This window comes from Capricornis sumatraensis, chromosome 11 (assembly GCF_032405125.1).
Source record: "Capricornis sumatraensis isolate serow.1 chromosome 11, serow.2, whole genome shotgun sequence".
Lineage (NCBI taxonomy): Eukaryota > Metazoa > Chordata > Mammalia > Artiodactyla > Bovidae > Capricornis > Capricornis sumatraensis.
Window position 1 is genome coordinate 7915755 of NC_091079.1, and position 19710 is coordinate 7935464.

A 19710-nucleotide genomic window follows, 5' to 3' on the forward strand; every position below is an offset into this window, starting at 1 on the left:
TTAATAGCTTCAGACATAATAAAGGGGCTGGGCCATAGCAGAAAGGATGCTGAGTTGTGGATGTTTCTGGTGGTGAAATTAAAGTTCAAGGCTATGAAGAACAGTACTGCATAGGAACCTGAAATGTTAGGTCCATAAATCAGAGTGAATTGATGTGTTCAAACAGGAGATGGCAAGGGTGAACATTGGTATCTTAGAAGTCAGTGAACTAAAATGGACTGGAATGGGTGAAGATGACCATTATATCTACTACTGTGGGCAAGAATTCCTTAAAAGAAATGTCAAAAATGAAAGAATGATCTTGATTCATTTCCAATGCAAACCATTCAACAATAATTCAAGTCATGCCACAATCATTGATGCTAAAAAAATGAAGTTGACTGGTTCAGTGAAGACCTACAAGGCAAGAATACTGAGTGAGTTGCATGCCCTTCTCCAGAGGATCTTCCTGACCCAGGTATTGAAACTGGATCTCCTGCATTGCAGACAGATTCTTTACCGCAGAGCCACCAAGGGAGGCTACAAGACCTCCTAGAATTAACACAAAATAAAGACGTCCTTTCCATCATAGGGGATTGGAGTGCAGAAGAAGGTAAAAATAAAAAATTAGTCTTCAAGTTGGGTAGTGTCAGATTTTGACTCTGTTCTTCTCCTTCAGTGTTGAGTTGGTTATTGTTTGTCTTTTGCCTCCCCATATAAACTTTAGAATCAGTTTATCAACATCTACAAAATGACTTGCCAGAACTTTGACTGGGATTCTTGCATATCTACAGGTCAAGATGGTAAGAACTGACATTTTGACAATATGTTTTTCTATCTATGAACATGGAATATCTCTCCATTTATTTAGCTCTTCCTGAATATCTTTCTTCCAAGCCTCGTAGTTTGCCTCATGTAAATCTTGCACATATTTTGTTAGAAGTATACCTCGGTATTTTTTTGAGTTCTAGTGTAAATGGAAGTGTGCTTTTAATTTCAAATTTTACTTGTTCATTGTTGATATATAGGAAAGTGATAAACTTTTGTATATTAATTTTGTATCTTGTCATCGTGATAAAATTGCTTGTTAGTTTCAAGATTTTTTTATTGTTGTTATATCATCTGAAAACCGAACCAGTTTTATTTCTTCCTTCCCCGTTTGCACAGTTTTATTTTCTTTTCTTGTCCTACTATATTAGCTAGGACTTCCGATATGATGTTGACAAGCACTGGTGAGAGAGGACATCTTTTCTATATTCCTAATCTTAGTGCAGAAGTTTTGCGTTTCCCACCATTCATAATGTTATTTAAGTTTTTTTGTAGATATTCTTTATCAACTTGAGGAAGATCCCCCCTGTTCCTAATTTGCTGCGAGCTTTTGTTACAGGTGGGAGATGGATTTTGTCAAATATTTTTTCTGCATTGATTAACATGACTGTAATTTTTCTTCCTTAGTGGGTTGATGTTATCTGTTACATTAATTGATTTTTTGATGTTAAACCAGACTTGCATAACTCAAGTAAATCTCACTTTGTGGTGGTATACATTTTTTAAAAAATATATGCTGGATTTGATTTTCTAATATTTTGTTGAATATTTTTATATCTATGTTCATGAAGTAGATTAATCTGTAGTTTTCTTTCCTTGTAACATTTTTGTCTGGTTTTGGTATCAAGATAATGCTAGTTTTATGAAATGAATTAAGAAATATTCCATCTGCTTATCTTCTGGAAGAGATTGAGAAAATTGGTGTCATTTCTTCCTGAAGTGTGTGGTAGAATTCAGCAGTAAAATTCAATCCTTCTTGACCTGATGCTTTCTGTTTCAGAAGCTTATTAACTGATCCAGTTTCTTTAATAGCTATATTCAGATTGTCTATTTCTTCTTGCATGTTTTTAACATATTGTGTAATGTAAGGAACTGGTCTATTTCATCTGGGTTATAAATTGTGTGGGCACAGAGTTGGTCTTGGTCCCTCTTTACTATCTTTGTAAAGCTCAGGGTAGCTGTGGTGCTATGGCTCTTTCACTTCTAATATAAGTGATTTGTGTCTTCTAAAAAGAAGTCTGGCTTATTAATTTTTGTTGATTTTTTCCCAAAGAAATAGCTATTTTGTTGTTTATGCATTGATGTCTTATTTTCAACTTCATTTATTTCTGCTCTAATTTTTCTCTTTTCTTTTTTGCTTGATTTGGATTTAATTTGTTCTTAGAAACATAAAATATTTGATTTTAGGTCTTTCTTTTTTTTCTAAGGCATGTATTCAATGCTACAAATTTCCCTCTAAATAGTGCTTTCATGGTATCTCACAAATTTTGATAAGATGGTTTTATTTTATTTTCATTTTGTTCAAGATATTTTAAAATTTCTCTTCTTATTAATTCTTTGAACCATATGTTAAATAAAAGTGTGGTTTTTTATGTCTAAGTATTTTGAAATTTTCCAACTATCTTTTGTTATTTATTTCTAGTTTAATTTCACTATGGTCTGAAAGCAGATGTAGGATTTCATTCTTTTAAATGTGATAAGGTGTGATTTATGGCCCAGAATGTAGTCTATCTTGATGAATGTTCTGAGTAAGTTTGAGAAGAATGTATATTCTGCTGTTGTTGGATAAAGTTGTCTATAGGTGTCTATAATATTCAGTTGTTTGATAGTACTGTTAAACTATGTCATTTTTTATTTGATGCCTCCTATATCCATTAATTTCTAAGAATGCTAGTCACTTCAGTCATGTCTGACTCTTTGTGGCCCCATGGACAATAGCTCACTAGGCTCATCTGTCCATGGAATTCTCTAGGTAAGAGTACTAGAGTAGTTGCCATTTCCTTCTCCAGGGGATCCTCCCGACCCAGGGATCAAACCCATGTCTCTTGTGTCTCCTACATTGTCAAGCAGGTTCTTTGCCCCTAGCAACACCTGGAAAGCAATTTCTGAAAAAGGAGTGTTAAAGTCTCCAGTCCTTGCAGTTTTGTTTCTTGTATTTTGATGCTTTGTTGTTAAGTGCATATACACGAAAGATTGCTATGTTTTCTTGAAGTATGCACTGTTTGACATGATGCAATGCCATCTTTATCCTTGATTTTTTCCCTTGTCCCAAAGTTGGCTCTGTCTGAAGTTGATATGGTTATTACTCTCATTTTCTTTTGATTGCTGTTTGCATGTATATCTTTCTATATTTCTTTCCTTTTAATTTATATGCATATTTATACTTAAATTTGATTTTTTCTATACAACATATAGTTGAGTTTTAATTTTTTACTCACTGACAATTTCTGCCTTTTAACTGGTATATTTAGATCATTGACATTTAAAGTGACTACTGATGCGTTTGGATTAATGTCTACTATATTTGTTATTGTTTTCTATTCATTGTTCTTGTTCTCATAAAGATTTTTACTATAATGCACTTTTACTATAAAAAGCACTTTTACTAAAGCACTTTTACTATAATGTTATGCTTTTAAAATATCATTGAAGGTATTGAAAGCTAGTTAGGACTATGTCTTCATAGTTGAATTTTAGATACCATGGAAATATTTAGAGTTAACTGTGCTATTTAAATTTTCCAAAGTCAGTCTTTGTTTTCAAGAAAAAAAAAACTAGAATGGGAAACATGTAATTTCCCATTCAGTTGTTTTTGAAATAAATTTGAAATAAGTCACAGGTTGAGGAACTGCAGGTAAGTATATTTTCTCTGAAATGGGTACTAATTTCCACTTTAAATGTTTCAATAGGTTTATTTGTTTTTAGCATGAGGCTTGTTGGGTCCTTCTAAATACAATACAATTTATGATGGTTTTCAGAAATTTTATTCCCATTAAAATTTATTTTAAAAATCATCTACTTGAAAGTCACTAGTCTTCAAAATAAAAAATGACACGTTTTGCTCCACCTCTGTTATGTAATAGTGGAATATATTTTGGTAAAAATTCAGTTTTTATTTTAATCTAAAATATACTTTTGTATACAAGTTGTATCTGGATAAGATGAAGAAATCAGTGGCTCCCCTAACTCCTCCTTTTTCAACTATTTTGTTGTTGCTCAGCTGCCAAATGTTGTCCAGCTCTTATTGACTCCATGAATTGCAGCATGCCAGGCTTCCCTGTCTTTCACTATCTTCCTGAGTTTGCTCAAACTCATGTCCACTGAGTCAATGATGCCATTCAGTCATCCTCTGTCACCCCCTTCTCCTCCTGCCCTCAATCTTCCCCAGCATCAAGGTATTTTCCAATGATTTGGCTCTTGGCATCAGGTGGCCAAAGTATTGGAACTTCAATTTCAGCATCAGTCCTTCCAATCTATATTTGGGGTTGATTTCCTTTAGGATTGACTCGTTTGATCTCCTTGGGGCCAAGAGATTTTTCAAAGGTCTTCTCCAAAAGGAACCCTCTTGCACCATTGGTGGGAATGTAAATTGATACAGCTACTATGGAAGATGATATGGAGAGTCCTTTAAAAACCTGGGAAAAAAAGCCAGCATATAACCCAGAAATCTCACTCCTAGGCATACTCTTAGGAAACCAAAATTGAAAAAGACACCTGTTTCCCATTGTTCATTACAGAACTCTTTATGATAGCTAGCACATGGAAGCAACCTAAATGTCCATCAACAGATGAATGGATAAAGAAGTAGTGGTACACATACACACTGGAATATTACTCAGCCATAAAGAGGAATGCGTTTTAGTCAGTTCTAATGAGGTGGATGAGCCTAGAGCCTATTATCCAGAGTGGAGTAAGACAGAAGGAGAACGATAAATATCAGATACTAATACATATATATGGAATTTAGAAAGATGATACCAAAGAATTTATTTGCAGGGCATCAATGGGGAAACAGACATAGAGAACAAGGGAGAGAGGACATGGGGAGAGGGGAGGAGAGGGTGAGATGTATGGAGAGAGTAACATGGAAACTTACATTACCATATGTGAAATAGATAGCCAATGGGAATTTGCTGTATGGCTCAGGAAACTCAAACAGGGGCTCTGTATCAACCATGATGGGTGGGATGGGAAGGGAGATGGGAGGGAGGTTCAAAAGAGGGGATATACGTATACCTATAGCTGATTCATGTTTTGGTTTGACAGAAAACAACCAAATTCTATAAAGCAATTATCCTTCAATTAAAAAAATAAATTAAAAAAATAAAATAATACACAAATTAAAAAAAAAGAATATTATGACATAACCAAGAAAGTTTTATCTCAAGAATGGAAATCTAAAATAAATCGTATCAGTATTAAATACATACAACAACAGAAAAGAGTCTTCTCCAGTGTCACAGTTCAAAAGCATCAATTACTCAGTGCTCAGCCTTCTTTACGGTCCAATTTTCACCTCCCTACATGACCACTGGAAAAGCCATACCTTTGACTAAAGGGACCTTGGTTGGCAAAATGATACCTGCTTTTTAATACACTAAGTTTTTCATAGCTTTTCTTCCAAGGAGCAAGAGTCTTTTAATTTCAAGGCTGCAATCACCATCTGCAGTGATTTTGGAGCTCAAGTAAATGAAATCTGTCATTGTTTCCACTTTTTTCCATCCATTAGCTGTGAAGTGATGGGACCAGATGCTATGATCTTAGTTCTCTGAAAGCTGAGTTTTAAGTCAGATTTTTCACTCTCCTATTCCACCTTTATGAAGAGGCACTTTAGTTCCTTTTCATGTTTTGCCATTTAAGTGGTATCTGGTTATCTGAGATGATTGATATTTCTCCCAGCAATCTTGATTCCAGATTGTGATTCATCAAACCTGGCATTTCCCATAATGTACTCTGCATATAAGTTCAATAAGCAGAGTGACAGTATACAGCCTTGACATACTCCTTTCTTAATTTTGGATCAGTCTGTTGTTCCATGTCTGGCTCTATTAGTATAATTATGTCGTTTTTGTAATGGTAAGATGATGCATTTGAGAGAAGAGAGATCTTTTCTCTCTTAACCTGAAGAGATTATATATATATATATTTGCAATATATATTCAAATATTTTTTGAAATTTTTGATTTGATTAATTCAATTTTATATTCTTAACATTACTGCCAAAATCCCATTTATGTAAACAATGTATTTAGCATATTAAATGGGGAGATCACTAATATTTTTTTAAAACAAGTTTGATAAAAGGTAATTAAAGTTTGTTACACTTTTACACACAAAGCAAGTGTGAATTAATACTCAATTTGCTATCATTAATGGCATTGACCTCACATGACTATGATTATCATGATTATTCGGTTTTCATCCTTATATTTTAGAAATATGAGTGGAATTTTGACAAAACTTTTCTTTGTGTCTCAAGAATTTTAGAAATGGAACAAAGATCATATTCTTATTATTGTTGATGTCTTGAATAGCTAATGATCCTTTAAGACTAAGGATAACTTTCTCTTAATTTTTAAGAGACAAAAGGAAGACTGCAAAGGATTAAAAACTGTTACATGTAGTTGATTCACAGTGTTGTACAGCAGACAGTAACATAACATTTTAAAGCAATTATATTCCAATAGAAAAGACCATTTACTGATATTTTACATTCTGCTGTGCATAGTCTTTGAACAACAAGATATGAAGAGCAGATGTGAGTCCTAAAAGAGCACTCACTCCAAAGCTGCTGCTTCAGATGTGATGCTCTTGGGAGCTCCCAAATGCCCAGTCACTTTCCACTCTGGCATTTACTAGAGAAAATCTCACAGCATGTCTGACTGTGCTTTTCCATCCCCAGTGACTCTCCAAGGCCAAATGACATTGTTGGCCAGAACAATTCTCGGTATTTGTTTTCCCAAAAGTTTTTCACACTCCTGAGTTCAATAAGGACACACAGTCATGGTCTCTGCCCTCAAGGAGCTTCTGTGTATCCAGGGAGACAGACACACAGACAACCAATCAACCAATGAAGTGAATGCCCTGCTCTTGGTGGGAACACAGGGGAGGAAGCCAGTTGTCCTGGAATAATTAGAACACCTTCCACAGATGAGATTCTTGAACATTGAATTCATTCCTCAGTGCCGGGAGTCAGCTTGAGGAACTCCGCCCATGGCAAAGGTCATGAGGAAGGAGGCTTGGCATACGCAAAGGTGTGAGCAAGCCTCAGGAAACCCCCTGTTCCCGAGCATCTAACCCCAAAACCAGAGTCTGTTTTATGCTCTCACCTACGCCTCTGACTTTACGGGGGGCTCTCCCCCATAACCATTTTTCTTGGAGAAGGAGTAAACGTGCAGCTCCAAGGCAATAAAAATTCTCGGGCGTGACAAGAGTGTTTCAGCTTACGAACTCCTCTGAAGGTTATCTAGCCCGCCTGTATAGGTTCGTCAGGCCGCATGTGATTGTTTAGATTTACTAAAAGCAAATTCGTTTGGGGAGTTAGAAATGATTAGTATAGTGGGTTGGTTAGGAATTATGTTGGTGAAGGGTTTTTCATTTGTTGTGTCAGTAATTGCTGCTAATTCCCTGCCCTGGGTGGGACAAGGATGTCTCAGGTCAAACCTCTCTGCTGACAGACTAGCTTGTGTGACAGGATTATCCATACTGCTGCCACTAGGCACATGATTGTTTACTACCTCTTAACCATAAATAGCACAGAGAGTTTTGGAGTATTTTGAGAGTCTTAATTAGCATAGGGCTTTTTCTTCTTGTTGAGTCAATGATTGCCGCCAGGCCTCCATATCCTTAGGCACCTGGGAATATATTAATCAATATATTTGGACTATAGAAAAGGAAATATAGTAGTTTTTGATGTTAGCAATACTAGACTTTTTGAGTTAATGGATTTTCTCTTTTGTAATAGATCACTGTACTTTGTTATAAATCACTGTGTCCTTGCTATGTAAAAATGTAACTTTATCTTATCTTAAGACTGAATAGATCTTAAGGGGAGCATTGGTGAAAGGATTTTCATTTGTTGGGCTGTTTGCTGCTAAATCTCCATGTTCCCTGCCCTTATAATGAATATAACTAGCATATAGGAAGAAATAAGTATTAACCTTTAAGCATATAAGAGAAATAAGTATTAACCTTTAAGACTAATCATGTTAACCTTGGGTTAAATAAATTCCTTTCTTGATTGTAACTCACTACACCCTCACCCAATAGGAATGTAACTTTATTTGGAGGGTGGTGCCTGGTTTAAGAAAAAACACCCTTGGAAGAAATAAGTTTTTTGGTTATCAGAAAGAAAGGATCATAAAATGTCAGCAGGTCTCACTCATGGCCAGAAGATGATGTAATATCCCTAAGACCTTTTTTTTACACGTTTATGTGAAGCACGTGATTTTGATAAAGGTCAGGACTGCTGACCCCCGCGTGACTCTGTATTCATCCCTATGTGTAACAAAAGTATATAAGCAAACCCCAAAATAAAGAAAATGGGATCAGTTTCCGGAAAGACTGATTCCCCCATGTCTCTTCTTTCTTGCTCCCGTTTTTCTGGCTGAATTCCCATCTGGAGCATGGATGCTATTCCACGTAATCCAAGTTATTCAGCCTCTTTTTCTCCACTAATCTTCCTTCTACACTATCCATTTCTAATCTCTCTATATCTGTGATTAAATATGTATTTTTCCAAAGACGCCGACTCCGTCCCCACCTTCGAATCACCCTGGATCCACCGGGGCTGGACCCCGGCACCTCAGAAAATGTACCAGAAAGAAGTGGGAAATTTTTTTAGAAAGCACACTAACACAAATCTATAGACTTACAAGATGGTTCAGTTGGTTATTAGAAATGACCTCTAATATGGTCATTAGGAAAATTAAGAAAGATGTTCAGTGCTGAAAGAAAGGGAGCCACAACTGGAACATTCAGGTAGAAGGTCTCATTTCTTCTCTCCCAGTTACTATGTTCTAGTGAGTACCAAAATCATCAAATAACTTGAAAATGCTTGCACTCTAGCTGCCATTTGAATACTAATTAAGTGTAAGGCATAGTGATATTTATTTTGCATGAGACATCCCAATTATTTCTGTAAACAACTTACAGTTATTTCTATCTCATAGCTGGAAAACAGTTAAGATTAGTAAGGTGGAATAAACTTCTTGAGGTCACATGCTATGAAAGAAATCCACTCTGTCTGATTCCAAAGTTCATCCAGGCCCTTAGCTTCATTGCACTGTCTTCCTTGTACAACAGATGTTCTAGAAAGAACACCAAGTCACCTGGACTTACCTCACTCCTAACTTCCAGAAGGAAGCACTCAGAGTGGGGCTTAGCACAGAAAGATTCTGCAGAGACTGAGTTCCAGAGTGTTTACTTTGCTGGTATTTTTTAAATTGATGGAGACCACCAAGTACTTTTCCCTCAGTGAAAACTAAGATGTTAGTGTCAGGGGAGTATGTAATTTCCACAATTCTGTCTCATCACAACAAAAATTTGAAGCAATGGATGTTAAAGCCCTTGGACAGACCATGTCTCAGCTCTTGGACAGACCATGTTACAGCTCCGTGTTACAGCTCAGTTTTATTCAGAAAATAAAAGGAAAATGCATCCTAAAGGCATGAGTGCATGCCAACCCAAATGACTCAAAGAGGAGTGAGAGAGAGAGAGAGAAAGAGAGAGAGAGAGAGAGAGAGAGAGAGAGAGAGAGCCCCGGCCCTTTGGCTCCTCTATTTATGTGTTTTTCTTCCTCCCTCTGGGCCTGCCTTATGGAAATTGGGCTAGCCAGGAGAGCTGTTTGTTCTACCTGAGGTTCTCACCCTGGTCCTTGGACCTTACTTTGTTCTATTTTTGTGGGCTTTTCCCTTCCTTGTCTTTTAGCCACCACTCTCCTGGACTCCTTTTTCCTATTCTAACTACCTAACATGAGCAATCCCTGAAATTCAGTTTCATAATCTAGGAGCAACTCACTCCTTTTGGTTTGAGCTATAGGATAGTCTTCTGACATCCTATTTTCTTGGCATGTGACTACAAAATCCTAACCTACACAGGTGGAAACTGATACTCTGGGTCTCTACCCTGAAGATCCCACTGGTTATTTGCTTCTGTTTTTAATTCTTGGAATCTCTATCAAGCTAAGACTTCTGCTTTGTTAATAACTGCAAACTGTCCCGGTGGGGAAATGGAGGATGGGGGATGGAGATCAGAAACTATCGATTTTGGCTGAGAGTCTTCCTGATAAATAACAAAGAGAACTTGTGCTGGTAGCCAGGGTGTTTCTGTCTTGATCTGCATGTCTGTGGTCCACAGGCTGCAGGAAAAAGTGTCTGACTCCCCTGTGGTCAGTGGAAATGTCTGTGGGTCATAGAAGGCCAGGTGGGCATCTGCCAAATGCCTGACTTCTGGGATTGATCAATGTTCCTCCTTAATAGGTAATTCCTGTTCCTTCCGAAAATATTACTCAGAAACACATCACTCAGGCACATATCTCATGAGGTTTTTATTTTACAGAGTGGGTCATGGTTCTGTGTTGGAAGGAAAGTGAATTCACCTGTTTCATACCCACCTGAATATCAAAAGGAACAGTTCTAATGATGATTGGTTTCCATGGAAACTGCTTGACTTTTTCTTGCTGTTAGATTAGTATTAAAAAGGCAATAGATTCCAATTCTTGATTCACATTTCCTATGAAAATTAAACTGTAAACCATCTTATCTAAAGTTTTTGGTTTAGAGATATAGTTGAAGCAGGAAATGAAAAATAGTAATATCCTGAAGATCTCCGTGTTCATGGACAAGTTTCAGCAAGTCTTATATGGAGCACAGAGAAAATGATTTTTTTTACATTAAACTTAAGAAGCAAAAAGGAAGAATCCATGGAAAACTTTTGCATCCAATATTCACAGCATGCATATTAACTTTTAAGCAAAAAGAAATTATGGCATAATTTTTTAAAGATTTAATACTGTAGAGATTATTTTAATATATTTTATATATTCAGCAATGCAGTGACTACATGTGCAAACCTCCTAACTACATTTTTGTCTTTGTAGCACTTGCACTTTATTGTAAATGAAATGGAATCTCAATCCAGATAATTACCACAACATGGAACAAGCACCTCTAGGCTTTTAACTCATATAAATTTGGATTTTGATTACTGAACCAGAGGCTCAATGTATGTACCTTTAAGTTATTACTCATTCATAACTCATGAAATAAAGGATGGGATGCTATAATGTTCTTCTGTTCTTATGTATTAGCAATAAAAATTTAAGGTGGACACTAGAATAACAGGCATTATAAATTATAAAACATTTCATTAGAGAAAATAACTTAACAATATCACTATCAATGCTAGTATCATGACTATTCAGAATAATGCTATACAATTTTAAAATAAACAGTGATAAAGTCATTTCTTTCAGAGTATTATTACCTTACAGGGTAAAATGAGTAAATATTACTTTATCAAACACTGAGATATAAAACTAACACTTTGTCTTCATTGAGGCAGTCACTGGGAAATAAATTATATTTCTTCACTTAAATATTTGAAGTGGAAAAAAAAAAGATGAGAACCTGATGATACTTGTTCTAGCTTGCAGTACAAAGAGTCAGGGTACAGAAGTCTGAGTAATAGCAAATCAACCATGAGTCTGAACAATTTCTCTTTTGGCTTGTGTCCTAGTACCTGGAAATAGGCAAATACCCAACAGTTACACTTCCCTTAGTTTCTGTTCCCTCAACAGTTTGATAAAATGATATTCTTGGTAAGTTTTGCTTCACTATCAGCAGAACATTGTCCTCTGACTCTAAAAAGAAGAAATGAGGGATTTACCTCCTCCTTAGGAGCTAAGAGTAAGTGTCCACCCCACCTTGGATAAGGCATATGGTAGAGCCTTCATGGTACAACAGATCCCAGGCTACTGAGCTGTAACGACCCCCTTTCCCATGGTCCAGCATCCTGGTCTACAGTGAAGCAGGTGGAGACATTTGGAATATAGCTGGTGCATGGAACTGAGCTCCAGGAGAGGGACCTGGTACAGGCAGGAAGAGTTTGTTTTCCTTGGAGGGTAATTGATAATGTTGGGCTGAATGAGCTAGCCCTACAGGGTGCAAAGGTGCTGAATGAGAAAAGTGGAAGGTCAAGAAGGGACCCTGGGAAACAGCAAGATGACAGGTATGAGCCACAGCAGAAAATCACTGGGAGCACTGGGAGCACAGGACAGTTAGCATGTTTTACAAAAAGGGGAGGGAGTATAGTTTCAAGCATGGTACACTAATCACAGAATCAAATGGTGCAGGAAGATGAGGATTAAAATGATTGTGGATGTGTCAGTAGAAGTCAACTGATGATCTTGGCAGCTGCAGCCTGAGTGGATGGTAAGCATGGAGGCTAGAATGAGGTGAATTAGATGGGAGGCCTTGGTGAAAGCTAGCTTTGTCTCTGCTGGCATCAATTTCTGGCTGTTATTTCTACCATAGAAATGGCAGGAGGAGAAACAGAATAGCCCAGTGACACAGCTCACAACACAGTCACCTTCAGTTCAGTTCAGTTCAGTTCAGTTGTTCAGTCGCATCTGACTCTTTGTGACCCCATGAATCGCAGCACGCCAGGCCTCCCTGTCCATCACCAACTCCCGGAGTTCACTCAAACTCACGTCCATCGAGTCCGTGATCATCCTCAGTCGTCCCCTTCTCCTCCTGCCCCCAATCCCTCCCAGCATCAGAGTCTTTTCCAATGAGTCAGCTCTTCACATGAGGTGGCCAAAGTACTGGAGTTGCAGCTTTAGCATCATTCCTTCCAAAGAAATCCCAGGGCTGATCTTCAGAATGGACTGGTTGGATATCCTTGCAGTCCAAGGGACCCTCAAGAGTCTTCTCCAACACCACAGCTCAAAAGCATCAATTCTTCGGGGCTCAGCCTTCTTCACAGTCCAACTCTCACAACCATACATGACCACAGGAAAAACCATAGCCTTGACTAGACGGACCTTAGTCAGCAAAGTAATGTCTCTGCTTTCGAATATACTATCTAGGTTGATCATAACTTTTCTTCCAAGGAGTAAGCGTCTTTTAATTTCATGGCTGCAGTCACCATCTGCAGTGATTTTGGAGCCCCCCACAATGAAGCCTGACACTGTTTCCACTCTTTCCCCATCTATTTCCCATGAAGTGATGGGACCGGATGCCATGATCTTCGTTTTCAGAAGGACTTACTTAAATTTTTTTAACACTAATGCCTGGGTCTCACCCCAAAATAGTTAATCTGAATCTCTGGGGAATGGGACTCAGATATTGATATTTTAAATAGCTTCCCAGCTAACTTGATGGTTAACCTAAAGTTGAAGACCACTGGATTTATTAACAAGAATATGGGTTTAGAATCAGCATTAGTTTAAATGTCATTCTCACTAAATATGGGAATTTCAGCTTCCTTAGAGAAGTAGGAATAATAATAGCATCTTCTTCATTGGGTTGTAGAAGGATGCAGAGACTTAAGGCACCTAGAGCACCGGGGCTGGCACTGTTACTGGCTGCTGTTGGTACTGTTTGTATCATTAACACAGACACTGACCTCCTGGCTCCTCTGCCCTCTGGGACAGCTCTCTCTCCCTCTATGATATTTAATATTTATATCTCATGTGGGGCAGTCAGGTTGCTGAGCACTCTTCTTTGAGCATGAGAACAGCTGCGGTGGGAGGCTTGGTGTCCTCTACCTGACTCTGAAGTTCCTGCTGGCATGCTTGGAGCCAGCCAGGGAGCTGGATGTCAGGTGTCCATCTGACAGCTGGGCCAAGGGGGCCGGGACTACTTCTGTGACCTGCTGTAGGCACTGCACCAGAGCAGATGTGTGCTTATATGAGCAACGGAGTGGCCAACCAATGGGTAAAATATAGGCTCTTCTCTTTACTAGGAGCTTTCCTGGTGGCTCAGCTAGTAAGGAATCTGTCTGCAATGTGGGAGACCTGGATTTGATACCTGGGTTGCAAAGATCCCCTGGAAAAGGCGATAGCTACTCACTCCAGTCTCTGGCCTGGAGAATGCCTTGGACTGTATAGTCCATGGGGTCGCAAAGAGTCAAATGTGACTGAGTGATTTTCACTTCACTTCTCTTTACTAGAGAGAGAGAAAGAGGAAGTACATCTCTTTGTAACTGTTGCAGGGAGAAGCCAGTTCTGACTCTGTGTTAGAAACTGCTTCTTTGACTTGCTTTTTGTTGCCTTTGTTATTACAATCATACATAATAGCCTGACTCAGAGGACCCTGCCCCTCTGCCTGACTATTAAACAGCCTTTGTTTATCTCTTAGAGAGATAATCTTACCCCGCTGACCTATCAATAATCACAACAAAATCAAGAGATTATCTCATCCTTCTGAATGCTGGCCCCTCAGGGGAGATGTTTTGCAAGACTGAAGAGCCTTTTTACTTGACTTATCATGTCTTTCCCTCTCTATTCTGCCTTTTGACTTTAATTCCTCATTGCTCCTCTCTGAATCTATAAAAGAACCTGGGATCCAGACCCTAAGATGGTTACTTTGAGACATGAGTCTGCCGTCTTCTCAGTTTGCCTGTTTTCTGAATAAAGTCATATTCCTTGCCTCGATACTTCATCTCTTGGATTCATTTGGCCTGTTATGTGGTGAGCAGAGCAAGCTTAGACTTGGTATAATAATAAGCACACATAATAATCAAGACATGAGGAGTCGGAGTTGCAGGCTTTACTGTTCTTTCCACCTCACTGACTCAGCAATTCCACTCTTGCTTATGCCTGATAATTGCCTCCTGCTCTTTCCCTGGTGGCTCAGACGGTAAAGTGTCTGCCTACAATGCAGGAGACCTGGGTTAAATCCCTGGTTCAGGAAGATCTCCTGGAGAAGGAAATGGCAACCCACTCCAGTACTTTTGCCTGGAAAATCCCATGGATGGAGAAGCCTGTTAGGCTACAGTCCATGGGGACGCAGAGTCGGACACGAATGAGCAGCTTCACTTTCACTTTCCAGCACTAGATATGTCAAAAGCTTTTTGCTTGATTGTTGTTCTTGCTGTAATTTTACATATGCACCTTGGGCTTTTCTCTCCAAGGCCAATCATAGAAAGGTATGATTCCTTCAGGGAACTGGATAGGATTTCAAGCCACTCTTCATTTTCCAGACTGCATTAAAGTCACCTGTGGTCACACCTGTTGACTAAAAAGATACACAACATTATTTGGGCAAAATGAGGACTGTAGCCTGGAAGACAGTACCTCAGATAGCTCTGAGAAACTGCTCCAAAGAGGTAGTGGGGAAAGATCTTGGTGAAAAGGCAGTTCAGTGCAATCAAGTGCTTACTTTACAAAAGGTTTTCTGCTAGTCATGAGACACCAATGTCACCGTGAGGGGATTTAGTGCTTTTCTAGACATGAAGAGATGCAAGGATTGGGAACATGAAATCAATTCCTGAAAATAGCTAACTATCTAAAGACCTGTTCTACCAATTTCCCTGGAGCACAGAGTGCCTCACTTTCCACACTGAATTACTCTCAGGGGGTGCTAAAGGTCACCAGCTGCAGCACCACACAGTTCAATCTCTGCAGAGGCAGATGGCAAATGCCCTTCTTGTTGTTGTTCAGTCACTGGCAAATGCTCTTGGGAAGAGTCAATTTGTAGTTGACACACTCTATGTTCTGGGAGATCATATATTTTATGTTCTCTGTCATTGCAGTGGATTGATAAGCATTTGGAAATGTTTGCCAAATGATGGTGACTGCACAGCTCTGGGTTTCCTTTCTGGTTCACTACTCTTTAGGTCTTACCTTGACCACCACTGTCAAAGCAAAATTTGTCCTGGAGAAAGTAAAAAAGGCAAGGATGATTTTATTCAATTCTATTGCAGTGTAGGAGAGAGCCCTCAGTCTGAGCTAATTTATGCTGAAACACAAGGCCTGAGTGTTGTTAAGTGCTAGGTGAGCTGGTGAAAATGTGCACCTGAGCAGGTTAGAGGATGGGCTGAGCAACAAGATGTGTGTAACGTTGAGTTATTCCTGAGTTTTCAAATCTTTGTCTCTGTGTCTACACCCTCTGAGTTTGTCAAGCTCCCTTAGTCGCACAGGGAGATTAGTCAAGGCATATCCTGATGAGCACAGCAGCACTATGCCACCAAATTTGGAAAACTCAGCAGTGGCCACAGGACTGGGAAAGGTCAGTTTTCATTCCACTCCCAAAGAAAGGCAATGCCAAAGAATGCTCAAACTACCACACAATTGCACTCATGCTAGCAAAGTAGTACTCAAAATTCTTCAAGCCAGGCTTCAACAGTATGTGAACCATGAACTTCCAGATGTTCAAGATGGATTTAGAAAAGGCAGAGGAACCACAGATCAAATTGCCAAAATCTGTTGAATCATCGAAAAAGCAAAAGCATTCTAGGAAAACATCTACTTCTGCTTTATTGACTACCATAAACCCTTGACTGTGTGGATCACAACAAACTGTGGAAAATTCTTCAAGAGATGGGAATACCAGGTCACCTTACTTGCCTCTTGAGAAACCTCTAAGCAGGTCAAAAAGCAACTGTTAGAACTGGACATGGAAGAACAGACTGGTTCCAAAGAAGAAATAAAGAGCTTCTTGATTAAAGTGAAAGAGGAGAGTGAAAAAAGTTGCCTTAAAACTCAACATTCAGAAAACTAAGATCATGGCATCCGGTCCCATTACTTCATGGCAAATAAATGGGGAAACAATGGAAACAGTGACAGACTTTGTGTTTGAGGGCTCCAAAATCACTGCAGATGGTGACTACAGCCATGAAATTAAAAGACACTTGCTTTTTGGAAGAAAAGCTATGAGCAACCTAGACAACATACTAAAAAGCAGAGACATTACTTTGCCAACAAAGGTCCATCTAGTCAAAGCTATGTTTTTTCCACTAGTCAGGTATGGATGTGAGAGCTGGACTATAAAGAAAGCTGAGGGCCAAAGAATTGATGCTTTTGAATTGTAGTGTTGGAGAAGACTCTTGAGAGTCCCTTGGACTGCAAGGAGATCCAACCAGTCAATTCTAAAGGAAATCAGCCCTGAATATTCATTGGAAAGACTAATGCTGAAGCTGAAACTTCAATACTTTGGCCATCTGATGCAGAGAACTGACTCATTGGAAAAGACCCTGATGCTAGGAAAGATTGAAGGCAGGAGGAGAAGCAGGCGGCAGAGGATGAGATGGTTGGATGGCATCACTGACTCAATGGACATGAGTTTGAGCAAGCTCCAGAAGTTGGGGATGGACAGGGAATCCCGTCATGCTGCAGTCCGTGGGGTTGCAAAGAGTCAGACATGACTGAGTGACTGAACAGAACAGAACTGAACTGATCCTGATGAGCACGTTTCAAAGGGTGGCTCCCAGATCCTGGAGAAAGACATTCTGAGGTAGTAAAATGAGGGAGGGGGGAGAGATTGAGAGGAGATTTACATCTCTGAGAGGCAGAGAAGGAATTTACATGTTTTCTAAAATAAATGCTATCAGAAAAGGGGGTCAGGTTCTAGGGTCAGGAAGACAGTGGGGGCAGTGCTTTAGTTCCTTAGCTATGTCCATCTCTCGTGACCCCACTGGCTGTAGCTGGCCAAGCTCCGGTATCCATGGTATTTCTCCAGGCAAGAATCCTGAGTGGGTTGCCACTTCCTTCTTCAGGGGATCTTCCTGACCCAGGGTTTGAAGCCACATCACCTGTGTTGCAAATGGATCCTTTACCACGGAGCCACCAGGGAAGCCCCAGGAAGACAGATACCTGCTCTGATGTTTCAAGCCAAGGGGAAAGTGAGAGTATCTTGGTCACCGTGTTTTATTTTATTTTTTAAATATTCTGGTTTTAGTTCTGATTTTATGCTGTTATTTAGTCAAAATTTTATCGTCCTGATGTATATTTCTAAACATTTTTGGAAAATTGTATTAATTGGAAAAAATACATTAGTTTAAAATCCCACGCATGCCAACACACACACATACAGTCTTCAGATTTGGAAGAAATCTTAAAATTAACCTAACATAATCCCGAGTTAGATATTTGTTTCCTTTACAGCATTCTACCTCAGTTTACTTATCTTTAGGGAAGATACGTATTAGCTTAAACTCTCCCTTTCTTTGGCCATGCCCTCACCATCAAAGAGAAAAATGTGCAAATTTAGCTCACTCTTCACATGTGAATCCCTGAAATAACTACACATTGTTGACCTTTGGTTTCTGTTCACTGTGGCATCGTCTCCTTTTTGATTTGGGTGTCCTTTGTCCCTTTTATAAGATTGGCTCAAGACAATTCTTTAACCTGATTGTTTTCTTCAACATTAAGATGTTGTCCTCAGGAACAAATGCAAGATTTCTCAATGACCCATTCACAGTAGGAAACAGTTACCTCATTTTTGATCCTATTCTTGCAGAAATAGATATCATTTCGGGTATCTTTTCTTTTCACATGTACTTTTTTTTAAACTGTATATTTAAAACATATATGTTGGACTTTACATATACTCCTATTGAACATATTTTGTTGGATTTGGTCCACTGTTCTACCTTGTCAAGACCATTGGAATATTAGCTGTATCCTGCATTTTCTTAGCTGTTTTTTTCATTTTCATGTAACCTACTATACTGATAAAACTTACTCTTGCTTCATCACAGGAGTCTGAAAAGACCCACATCCCCCAGTGAGCCAGCCCTCTGAGGTCTTGGTCATTCACAGAGGTAAAAGTTGCCTAGGGCAGCCTCATCTGCATTTATCTATTCTGCTTCCTAAATATACCTAATGTGCTTGCTCTTCTACAAGTCTTTGTTATTTTCTGATTATTGTAATAAACTTGGTTTTTAAAAATAAAATGATTTAAAAACAATTTTAGTGGATTCTTCCTTTCAATTTGTTCTTCAAAACCCTCATGGCATTTGTGGGCACTTATTCCAACCAAAACACATAGTTGAAATAGTATTTAAGGAAATCCATGTGGTCTATCTGAAAAGTTTATAGTTTCTCTGGGGAAAAAATTGTTAGAATTATTTTTGGTAAAAAATTGTCATTTTTACACTTGTAAACAACCAAGAGACAGAAGGGCCCTGTGTCCTTTGCTTGATTTCTCTGGCAGACTGATGTCTTCTCTGCTTTCAACTCAGATAGAACAACATTTTAAAGCATGAGCCTTTTTACATCGCCCATGTAATTAGTGTTCAGACATGAATTTTCATACCTGGGATATTTCTGAATTGACATTCTATGGATTTATTTGGGAGTGTAACACAATTTTTGGATGACTTTTAAAATGTTTATTATGTGATATTTTATGCATATCAAGACACATAACGTGTAAGCTATGATTCTAGAAATACAGTAAATACTCACTACTCAGTTTAAGAATGAGAATATTCCTAAGGTCATTGTGATTTCCCATAGTGCCTCCTACTGCCTTCCTTCTGGCAGGCAACTTTCATCCTGAGTTTTATGTTTAGCATCTCTTTCTTTTAAAGAATATTATTACCACGTTTATAAGTATCCCTAAAAGTAGATTTAGTTATGTTTGCTTGCATATTTTCATTTTCAAAAATGAGATAAACATCAGAAATGCTTTGACATCCATGAGGCCCAAAATGAAGATATCCACAACAAATTCTTTTAAACATCCGAGCCGACTGCACCCTGGTTGATCTGCTTTTGCTTGGATCCACCATCAGTTAAGAAGATGCTTTTGAAAACTACATATTCTATACTTCCTACTCGCCAAAGCACTTCTTCACTTTTGCTGCTTGGAAAGTTACATGCAGTATATGTAATAACTTTCCTGATGTTAGTAGCATTGTGCACATTAAAAAAATGAAAGCGTATTTATTTCAAGT